Below are 10,616 nucleotides of genomic sequence, written 5' to 3'. Positions count from 1 at the left end.
ACAACAATCCTCGAGAAAGGAACTAAAGCGCTCAAACATTGCACACGAAATCGCGCAACCCATGGGCATGCACCTATCATAATAGAATTTTCCATCAATGCACATACCGAGCAAATCAAAATCGATAGGATGCACGGGCAGTAATCTAAAGGCAGACTTGATGTCAGCTTTCCCCATAAAAGACTTAAGACCAAGTTTAACAATCATGTACACCGCTTCGTCGAAACTAGTGTAAGAAACGTTGCACTCCTCCTTATCTATGCTATCATTTACAGAAGAGCCGCGAGGGGAGGATAAGTGTTGTATTAATCGAAATTCGCCTGGTGTTCGTTTTGGAACAACCCCGATGGGGGAACAACGAAAATTCGGAAATGGAATTGAAGTAAAGGGGCCTACGATTCTGCCAAGTAGCGCCTCTTTTTCTATCTTTTGCATAATGATTTGATGATGAAGAATTGCAGACTTGAGATTCTTACAACTCATTTGTACACGGGTGCCTTTAAAACTCAGAGAAAAGCCGTACGTAAATCCCGAAATTAGACGTTTTGCGTCAGACTGATTGGTGTAAGAATGAAGAAAGGGTAGCATGGGCTTTAGCTTAATTGGGGTTGGGGCTAGAGCTCGGTTTGGTAGCTGCAAGTTGGGGGCGGTTGCAGGCAAAGGAGCCATGGGACGTATTTCCGCATCTATCGCATTTGTGCGCATATCTGCAGCCTCGCCCCCTACCGCACCGTCCGGAGGCGTTGAATGCGAAACAAACTTGGGCCCGCGGACTCGCGGTTGCGCTACCGTATCCGTCCCGATTAAGTGCTGAGCGCCCATTGCGGCGGGGGCCTGATAGTTGCTGTCTTGGCCGTTGAGCTCCGCGAAATTGAGATTGCCTCCCGCTGAAGGGACGAAAATTCTCCCTGCTGTCCGGCCGCGCGTAGGCAGTGGCGACTAGTAGCCACAGCTCCGCGTCTACTAAGGCCCATGAACGCTCCGGCTGCCGCGCTTGCCGCAGGCGGAACTGTAGATCGTAGTCGCACCAATTATAGCCGCAGCTAGCGGCAGTGCGTACAATACTGATATATTTTAACAGTTCCCGTACCCGACGTGTGTGTCGTTCGGCATAAACCGAAACAAAAACTAGCATGGCACTAGTCCACTGTGGTATGCCTGTAATGGCTGTTTTTCGGTTTGGCGCCCGCAGCTGAAAATTAGCGCTCGCAGGGGAAAAAGTTAGAGTTAACCCCTCGTCGACGGAAGGATCGGACATGGATGGCGATATTAAAGCGCCTAAGTCAATGAACTCCCCCCTCCAAATTTTTTCCTTCAATGTGACGGCAATTGATGACCCGAGATCATCGCCTACGCCAGCCAACATTTGGGGCTGCCCAGGGACAGGAAAACCTGTCCCTGGAGTAAAAGCAGTTGGCACCCCTGTGGACGTCACTGGCGCAGGTGAAACCAGCGCTTCATTGGCAAACATGCTGGGATTTGTATCAAAATCGTCAATTGCCATTACTGGCCATGACTCACCGTTGACGCCGCCGTCTTGCACTCCAGGCTCTTCGTTGATCGCGGGCTCCTGGATACGGGCGGGGACGACGGGTAGTGCATCGTCGTTGCTGGCACTGGCAGCTGGCAGGGGGAATTGGGCAGGGGACGTAGCCTTCGATGCCCTCCTCTTCCTTAGCTTGGCCTTTGCTGTCGTCTTCGTCGCAGCCTTTGATGTCACCCTCTGATTTGTCTTCTTCGTCGATTTAGGCATCTTAGAAATTATTTTGTATCAAAATGAAGCCTAACTAACACGCTTGTAAACCTCGACGTATTGTTTAACTCAAATGAGGCAACGTGAAAGGTAGGTAAGAATGTCAATCAGGAGCTGAAACTTATTAAAGTCAGAATCACAGTAGTTCAACTATATTCGACGATATTACGTAAAAACTTGAACTGACTGCTAACGCGGGCGAATATTTAGCAAAAAACCACGAAGGAAGAGTGAAAATTTGTTAAGTGTGACAACTTCGAAATACCATGGACTGAATGAGGTATTATCGTCCAAATTGGGGAGAGGAAAGAGGAGGAAAGTTGAGAGCTGACCGCATGTTTACATTACGGCGACTGGTTTCTTCCCCGCCCAAGGTTTATTGCATCATCGGATTACATTCATAGCCTCCTCTCCCCCATAAATAAACTTTGTCCCAGGTAGCTGTCAATAAACTATTTTAACTTCCTCTGCGCTGGTTAAAATTAAATAAATACATACCTGCTGGTGGTATGACCCATGCTTTAACTGATACGGCTGTGTTCTCTCTTCCAGTTACCAAAAGATATGTGGCGTTACAGGTAAAGTTTCCTGTTTCAGACACCTGAATCTGTCGACTGATATCAGTGGTTCCATCTTCGTTCTGCGTAACGCTATGAGTAGACGAGAAACTTTTTCCATCCTGATACCAAATGAGTGCTGTATCTTCAACAGGATACACGTTGGGGAGTGTGCAGGTAAGTGTGAAGGATTGGTTGGCGTGAATGCTGCAAGATGAAGCATCGACAGCCCCGGCGCAAGGTGTGATCACTGGAAGCGTATCAGAACGAAGACCTTAAATAAAAGGTGATAATGATAATGACAGTATTAACAGTGATACCAGTATTATTAATGATAATAATAACAATACAAATGGTAGTAATAATAATGACAACTACATCACAAATGATAGTGATAATACCATCACATTATCATAATGATAATAACGATAATGATATTTTTGTTGTTACTATTACTACTACATTTTTTTAAATTTTTCATTACAATTTTAAATGGTGTTGTAATCAGAATGTAGGGTTATTTACCAAGGGTAACCTCGTCAGTGTTACTACTTCGCTTCATGCAGGCCATGCAATATTTTCCAAAGATTTGCCCAGTACCATATAAATACAGCCGTGACCAGAAACACAGATGTGGGCAAAACTCTTTGTCCAAGAATGTAAAGCACTGATCCAAGTCGGGACCATTTTAACGAAAATCAATACATGCCAATTCCTAGCAGGGTACGATGGGGCAAGTGATTTGGGATCTCATTATTGCTCTACATCAGCTTTTGTTTTTCTGTGGGGTGTTAACGGCTACACTATGAAAAAAGAAAAAAAAGAGCACATGAACAACAAAAAATAAACATTATGCAAACAGGTTGGTGGTGTCGTGGTAAAGGGGTTCATTCAATGACTCTCATTCCAAAGTTCTCGAATCCCAAACTGACACCTACGTATTTGGGTAACTCATTAATCAACATTTACCACTCTCATCCAATATCTCAATGGGAACATGACAATTGCTTGGGATATGATAATTGTGTGACCTCTAGCAAGAACAGCTATGGTGCTAATGAAGTTTCAAGGATTAACTAAATTATGAATGTTACTATGATCGTTTAACAATGTTAAAATCTGAGATGCAAGGCCCTACGTATTATCAGTGTCAGTGATATGGTTTTATATTGAAGCCCTAAAAGAATTGCGCTTCATAATGATCAAGAAGTGCCCCTAAAAACGTTAAAACCTTTGAGTGACCGGTTTTACCATACTACTTTCCCCCCAATAGACTGTAGTGTTAAGAAAACCGTTTGGCAAACGTAAACATTTGATTTCGATTTTCAATCATAAATATCTTTATAATAAGACAGGCGATTGGCTTTTAAAAGTCATGGGGTTCCTGACTGACCTAAAGTTTTATAATTATCATTGCAACATGAGCTAAATCAAATATTTTTTTCAGGATCTAAGACAAAGTTAACGGATCCCTTTAACGTCTAAGTTTTACGTGAAAATATGACTGTTCTATAAGCAATGTATGGCTCTCAAGGAGATCAGAAAAGAAACTTACTGAATACGTTAAGCTTGGTGTTGATATCGGATACTGGCGTTTGCTCTATATCTTGCCGGTCCACGTCACATCGATAGGTCCCCTCATCAGCCACGGTTACGTCTTTCAGGATGAGCGTCGAATTGTCGTCTTGCAAACTTGTTCGATTTGCATATTCTGCTTCTATAGTTAAGTTCCCCTCGGCAAGTAACAATATCTTATGAGACCCAGTACGATCGATGGAGTGCCAGGATATGCTACGTAACTTGCCTTCTCCGAAGAGACATGGTATGTTAGCAGTGTCACCGGTCGTCGTGAACAGTTCTGGAGCTGTTCCAGAGACGCTAACTGCGGCCAATGTCAGTAAGTTTATTACAAGGAAGGCTAATTTGGTAAGACAGAAAAATAGAATGAAATAAGACTGTATTTTCAGATCGAAATAGCTCTACAGACACGTTATTGAATAAAATGTTTACACCCTGCTGGGATATAGCTTACGATGAGCAGAATATGAGGGTGTAGATATCAGTCGGTAAAAACAAAAATCGTGAGAGCGTTTATCTTTTTGTTGCCCCCCCCCTCTCTCTCTCTCTCTCTCTCTCTCTTGTTCTAACCCATCTACCCCCTCTGTCTATCCCCTTATTTTTTATGTCTATCTCACACCAACCACACATGTAAAAATGATAACAACAATATTATGGGTTTATATAGCGCTTCATATATCGACGATGTCTCTAAGCATATTAAATATATGTATTTTCCCTGGCATCAGTGTCAGGCTTAAGCTATGGTCACAACCCAAAAAAGTAGTCCGCTCGGCGGCAGGGTAGCGAGTTTTTAGCCAATTTCGCAGGGGCACCGAGCGTCAGCCGCCAGGGCACCGCTTGTTTTAGGGCATCGATCGGTCGACGCTGAAGTTTTAGCGCGAAGTTAAAATTCGGCGGCGCCTGCTCACTTTTCAGTCGATGCCCAAAATACGCTCGGTACCCGGGCGGTCGGTGCCCGGGCACCGAGCGTATGTTAGTGCCACGCTGATCACCGGTCGGTCGCCGGGCAATTTCTTTAAAATCAGCCGGTGGCCGATGGGAGACCGCTCGTGAATCGGTGGGTCATCAGTCCGTCATTACCGGGACGCCGCCCAGAGAAGCTCCCTGATTTCGCCCAGTTCTGACCTAAAATCGACAGGCGACCGACGGGAAATCGACGGGGCACCGCCCAGGCATCACTGGGGCTCTACAGCATTCTCCAACAATCGTTGGGCGATGCCTAAATCCCAGATTTAATGTCTTCCTAAACGACCCTTAGATTGAGAGTCAGTTGGATGAACTACTGCACCCCGACACCTCCACAAAACTGTATGCATCTTTCATAAATTTGATTAAAAACAATTTAAAGAGGGTGTAGCATGACGAGACTATGCCTCTTTCCCGTAGTTTGAGGAGAACTGATTATGTACAGATTAAGTCACTGACTACTGTAACCCTGTCAATTCCTGATGATCGGGATTTCACCTTTCAGTTGAATATAAACTATACCTAATTCGAATTCTTCCCCTTGCGGTTTAATGCCCATAATGCTTTAAAATATACATCCGGGGTGATTCACTAACAGCTAAAATCGATCCCAAATGATATTAAATCGCTCTTAGGTTCAATATCACTCCTTAGAGCAATATCACTTTTAGGAACTGATTCACTGAGGCATTTGGGAGTAATGCTAGCATTAAAATCTCTATTAAGGCTAAGAGTGATCGCTATCATTCTTAGTTTTAGCCTTACTTTTAAGGCAGTCTTAGCAACACTTTCTGGCAAAGACAAAACTGTCAAACGGAAGCTAAATTAGAGAAAACAAGAGGAGGATAGATATTGTTAGTCATTGATTTGATTTACTCTACGATAGGGTAGGCCTAGCTTAGTGCCAACAACAGGAACAGTACCTTAGACTTGGATTCTACACCAAGACTGTGCGATGATCACCCCCACAGCCTTGGCCCAGCCAACGCTAAAGAGCCGGCTACCTACTAGCTACATGGGCACGGTAGGTCTAACTTAAGTACGTTACGTACGTTAAATCCGGCATTTTACTTGAAACAAGCGTAAAGAAAGACAAACTATACGTACAGAAAATCGTATCCATACTGCTACATGAAAAAGTCACGAATGATTTTGTTTCTGTCTTATAGGAAACTTCACTCAGTTTTCTTGTAATGTTAGAACAAAATCAACATAGAAATGAACGTCATTGACAAATTAAACGACGATAGCTAGCTAATTATTGTGATGTCGATCGGTCGCGCGATTGATTGATGCCCATTGACCAAAATTTGAGTCTGTTGATTGGTCAGATTGATCGCGACATGCATATGCATATGCGCGTATGATTATTCACGCTAGGATTTAATGAACAAGTCAGGTAGAATCGGTTTTAAACTGGGAATGACATTTTTAAAAATCCCCCAAAGTGCTCTTAGGAACGATATCGTTCCCAGTTAGTGAATCATCCTCCTGAACTTAATTAGATATCACCCTTTAGTCTCATTGACTGGCCGCGTGGGGCCTGTTGGCCTCAGATGCTGGTGCGTGCGCTCTTTGGCCCAAATTTACAAAGGAGGTTTGTCGACAAACCTCCTTTGTGAATTCGAGCCTATAAGTTTACACTATTATTATTATTACATGTGTGACGGAATAAAGCGCAGAACACATGACACCCACGCAAATATCGAAACAACGTTTTAACGACCCCATTTCTGACCTGAAAATCAGACATTGCGTTTATCATGTTTTGGCAATCGGAATCACCGTTTATATATGTATATATCGACCCCCCCCCCCCCACCCCTCCACTGAGCGAAATATTGGTCGGCGCGATTTTTCAAATTCCCCCCCCCCCCCCCCCCCCCCCTGTTTGGAGATCCTGGATCCGCCACTGGTTCAACCCCCTGCCCACTATACGAACGTGATTTGTGGGATGTCACGTTTATCAACTCGTCACGATTCGAAATAAAGGCCTTGTCTCTGCGCAGCTGCTTTGTACTTTTTGCACGTTGAGTTCCTTTCACACCGAACCATGCGTAGAGTTGCGTAGTGATTCGTACCGACTACGCCGAGCGTATACTGAGGGATGCAATAGGGTACGTGAATAAAAAATTTAAACAAAATAAAAAAATATATATATAAAATAAAAATTAGCGTCCTTAGACACTAGAGGCAGAAAGTACGCATTTGGTACGAAAATCTACGCAACACTACGCTATAGTACGCCAAGCCTACGCAATAGTATGCTACCCTACGCCAGTCAGACGAAACAGTTAAAGCTTACTTACACAGTTAGCAAACCTGTACGCCAGACCTACGTAATCGGACGCAACCCTATGTTTGCTAAGCGGAATCGTAAGCGTCGGTACGCTAATTGCATACGCCGTAGGTTTACGCGGTGCCTATGTACAGTGTACGTAACCATACACCATCATACGCCAGTCTAGGCATAACCTATGCAGGGACTACGCCGGGGTCGGAATAACCGCATGCGTGTTAATACCAAATGTCCGGTAAAGGGGTACTTTTCGTGCGACAAAGTCCGGCCCGAGAATTGTTTAAAAAAAGGGGTGTGTTTGACTTTTCACCCGGAGATTTCTTTAAAAAGGGGGAGGTTTTTTTTTCTTCTCTCTATCTCTTTGGACTCCTGAGAAATTATTCCGAATTTAGGGGGGTACATTGAGCATTTTTCCGTATTTAGGGGGGTCTCCAAGGCAGGAAAAGCCCGCGAAAAGAACCGCGAAAGGGGGGTTAGGAAATGTTGGCAGTCCTCAGGTAGGGGGTGCTTTTAAAAAGAGGGAACAAGCATATACGTACCTTAATTACTATCCGGTGTGAAAACGTAAGCCTCTTTCACACCGGAGTTGATTAGTGTGGCGTACCGAATACACCCATATGTATTTGCGTTTCAAAATAGCTTTGGGTTTATCATTTCTCAGAAATGTGATTCTGGCTCACATCCAAAACTTTTTTGCGTTTCAATATACCCATATCTAATGACGTTTGCAAATAGGCTTGCGTTTATCACGTTAAAAATATGCCTGAAACACGATTGAAAACGCGGATTATAGGCAAAAGAAAGGTATCATAAACGCATCCAATGGGTTATCTTGGCCTTTTCTCTCTCGTTATCACATGAAGCATGTTTATTGAATAATAAGTCCAATTTGATGAGATACAAGTAAACAAAATGATCAGTTTCTAATGATAAGGTAGACATAGCGATGTTTGTCATGTCTAAAATATACCTAATGCAAAAGAGCCATTATTTGAGGTCATGGCTTACTAGCCTTTAGCAATATTATGAATTACTTTCCGAAAAGCTAACAGACTTCTGCTGGTCTATTATTATCAAAAATATTATTATTTTGCAAAAAAAGGATTGTCAATAATCTCATGCGAAAAAGCCTAATTTCAAGGCCACTGGGAAACCCCGAAAGGAAAATGCTGCAGAGGTTACACAAACTGTCTCCGCCAGGAACTAATCCCGAGTCCATTAGGAATGAGCACCATCAGCCAATATACAACAAAGGCGGTTTAATAGATATTCGGCTACACCAGCTACATTTATCGACAGACAGCCTCGCTTAACCCTCAAGAAGGAAGGTAGTAAGGAGGAACAATTAATTTAATAGCTTTTCAAATTATATCCCTAATCACATTGATTTCTCGCATTATATATATATATATTCATCGTTAATATAAAGAGAAAGGTTGAGTTCTGGGAAGAGGTAAAATAATTTGTGAGCGTTGTCATTGTATTATGTAAGTGTGGAAGAACATTAAATAAGAAATGTTCCCTTAAAAGCATGGCTCTTCAAATGCCTTAATATTCTAAATATGGCATGTAACAACGTAAAAATCGGGACGGATTTTTATGCCACATGTTCGTGTAGTGCCCTATACATCTTTCTGTGTACAGTGCTTGTAACTTTAACAAGACTGCGTCAAATTTCTTATCATTTGTATGATTCCAGAACCTTGCAGTACACACCAATGCTTATATGCTAGCTGATTAATCTTTCCGATAGACTCTACAACGTGTCTTTCACAATGCAATCGCATGACCAGAACTCAACTTTATCTTTAAGTATGATAAAAGTAATAATGATAATAATAATAATATATTCATTTGTAAAGCGCAATAACTATGTGGATATATCTACTGCGCTGCAACATTCCATTCATTTATTCAGCTACGCCTAAATCTTTTAGTCTCTGAGTGTGTCAAAGTCATGAGTAGCTACAATATAAAGCCTGCATTGACCGTGCAATCTCCATTCTCTAACAGTTTAGGCACTCTCATACCCATTACGAGTTACAAGGCTTGTGCCCAGCAGTTAATTTAGCCCCCGACTTTGACAAAGAAATTGGCGTCAACACAAGTTGCCGAACTACAGTTATTAAACTAGTCCTCTTTCCGAGTGATTTAATCTTCTTACCTTGAACATTTGCCATGGCCTGTTGATTCTTGCTTCCGCGATCTATATAACTTGTGGATTATAACAGGAATGTGTTCAGAATTTGATCTCAAGTGGTTATGTACTGTTCTCTTTATAGTTTATCAAATATTTAAAAACATAAATACCAGCGCGAATTATGTCAACAACACCCTTGAGACGTGTGCGTGACAAGAACAGATTAATAAATAATAAATTCCAGTATTAATATCTTAAAGTCCAGGGCATCGCAGACCTCTTAAAAAGTGTGTTGATTTATAAATGCGCGTTTCATGGTTTGTTGGCGAACTTGTGCTTATGAGGGTATCGTGAAACAATGCCCAGCTGTTATCATTTTTTGGAAATAAATAGTAAATGACCTATTGCGAAAGATTATCTTACAAGGCCATTGGAAACCCAGAATGGATATAACATGCGTAGACATGATGGTGATTCCGCCATTTTTACTGTAGGTGTTCATGTTTATGACGAGATATATGCATAACGATCGTGGTCTTAAGTTTAATATTCACATGACAAGGTTGCTACGTAATACGTATACAGAAATGAATCTTAACGTCATGTTTGCTAAGCCAATTAAACCGTATACAAATATTTGGTTTTATATGATGATATAGACTTTGCACAGTTACTCAAATACGGTGACATATTGAACAAAACTTCGAGGGTTCTGGACCAGTATGCATTATTAATCATCAGGAACCCCACAACATAACTCCCTCCCCCCCCCCCTCCTCAATCCCCGATAAACCGAGATTTTGCGTGTAATAATTTAGGCTACAGTCAAGCAATGCCGTTGGAATTGGTTTGAAATTTTACATTTTTAAAGCACTTTTGATCACACAACCAAATTGAAGTCTGCTCTTGACATTCTCTTTGTCTGATTATTTTTACGCAACGTCTATAATCATCGTTTAGAGGAATTTAGAGTTAAAATTAACTGCTGTAGCACTGATTAGGCATATTAAGGGTTTTATAGCGATAACTCCATTATCACATGTTAATGTTTTCTTTTCTTAGGTTTGTTCATTTTATTTTAGAATGTACGGGGGGGGGGGATAATTCCATAAACGAATTAAAAAAGAAAACCCAAACTGAGTACACCTTCTCTTAAATCCACCTCTGCTTACTTTTCAATGATTGTTCTCGCCTTCCCTCAGTTTTCAAAAAGTTCATAGCATTGTAGCTAAAGTCGGGGTACTAACATCCATAATACTTTTGAAGCACACATAAACACTATCATAGTTTGATAATGCACTATACAAGTAACGAATAATA

This window comes from Strongylocentrotus purpuratus, unplaced genomic scaffold (genome assembly GCF_000002235.5).
Source record: "Strongylocentrotus purpuratus isolate Spur 01 unplaced genomic scaffold, Spur_5.0 spur5_scaffold_1, whole genome shotgun sequence".
NCBI classification, from domain to species: domain Eukaryota; kingdom Metazoa; phylum Echinodermata; class Echinoidea; order Camarodonta; family Strongylocentrotidae; genus Strongylocentrotus; species Strongylocentrotus purpuratus.
This window is presented reverse-complemented; position numbering follows the sequence as displayed.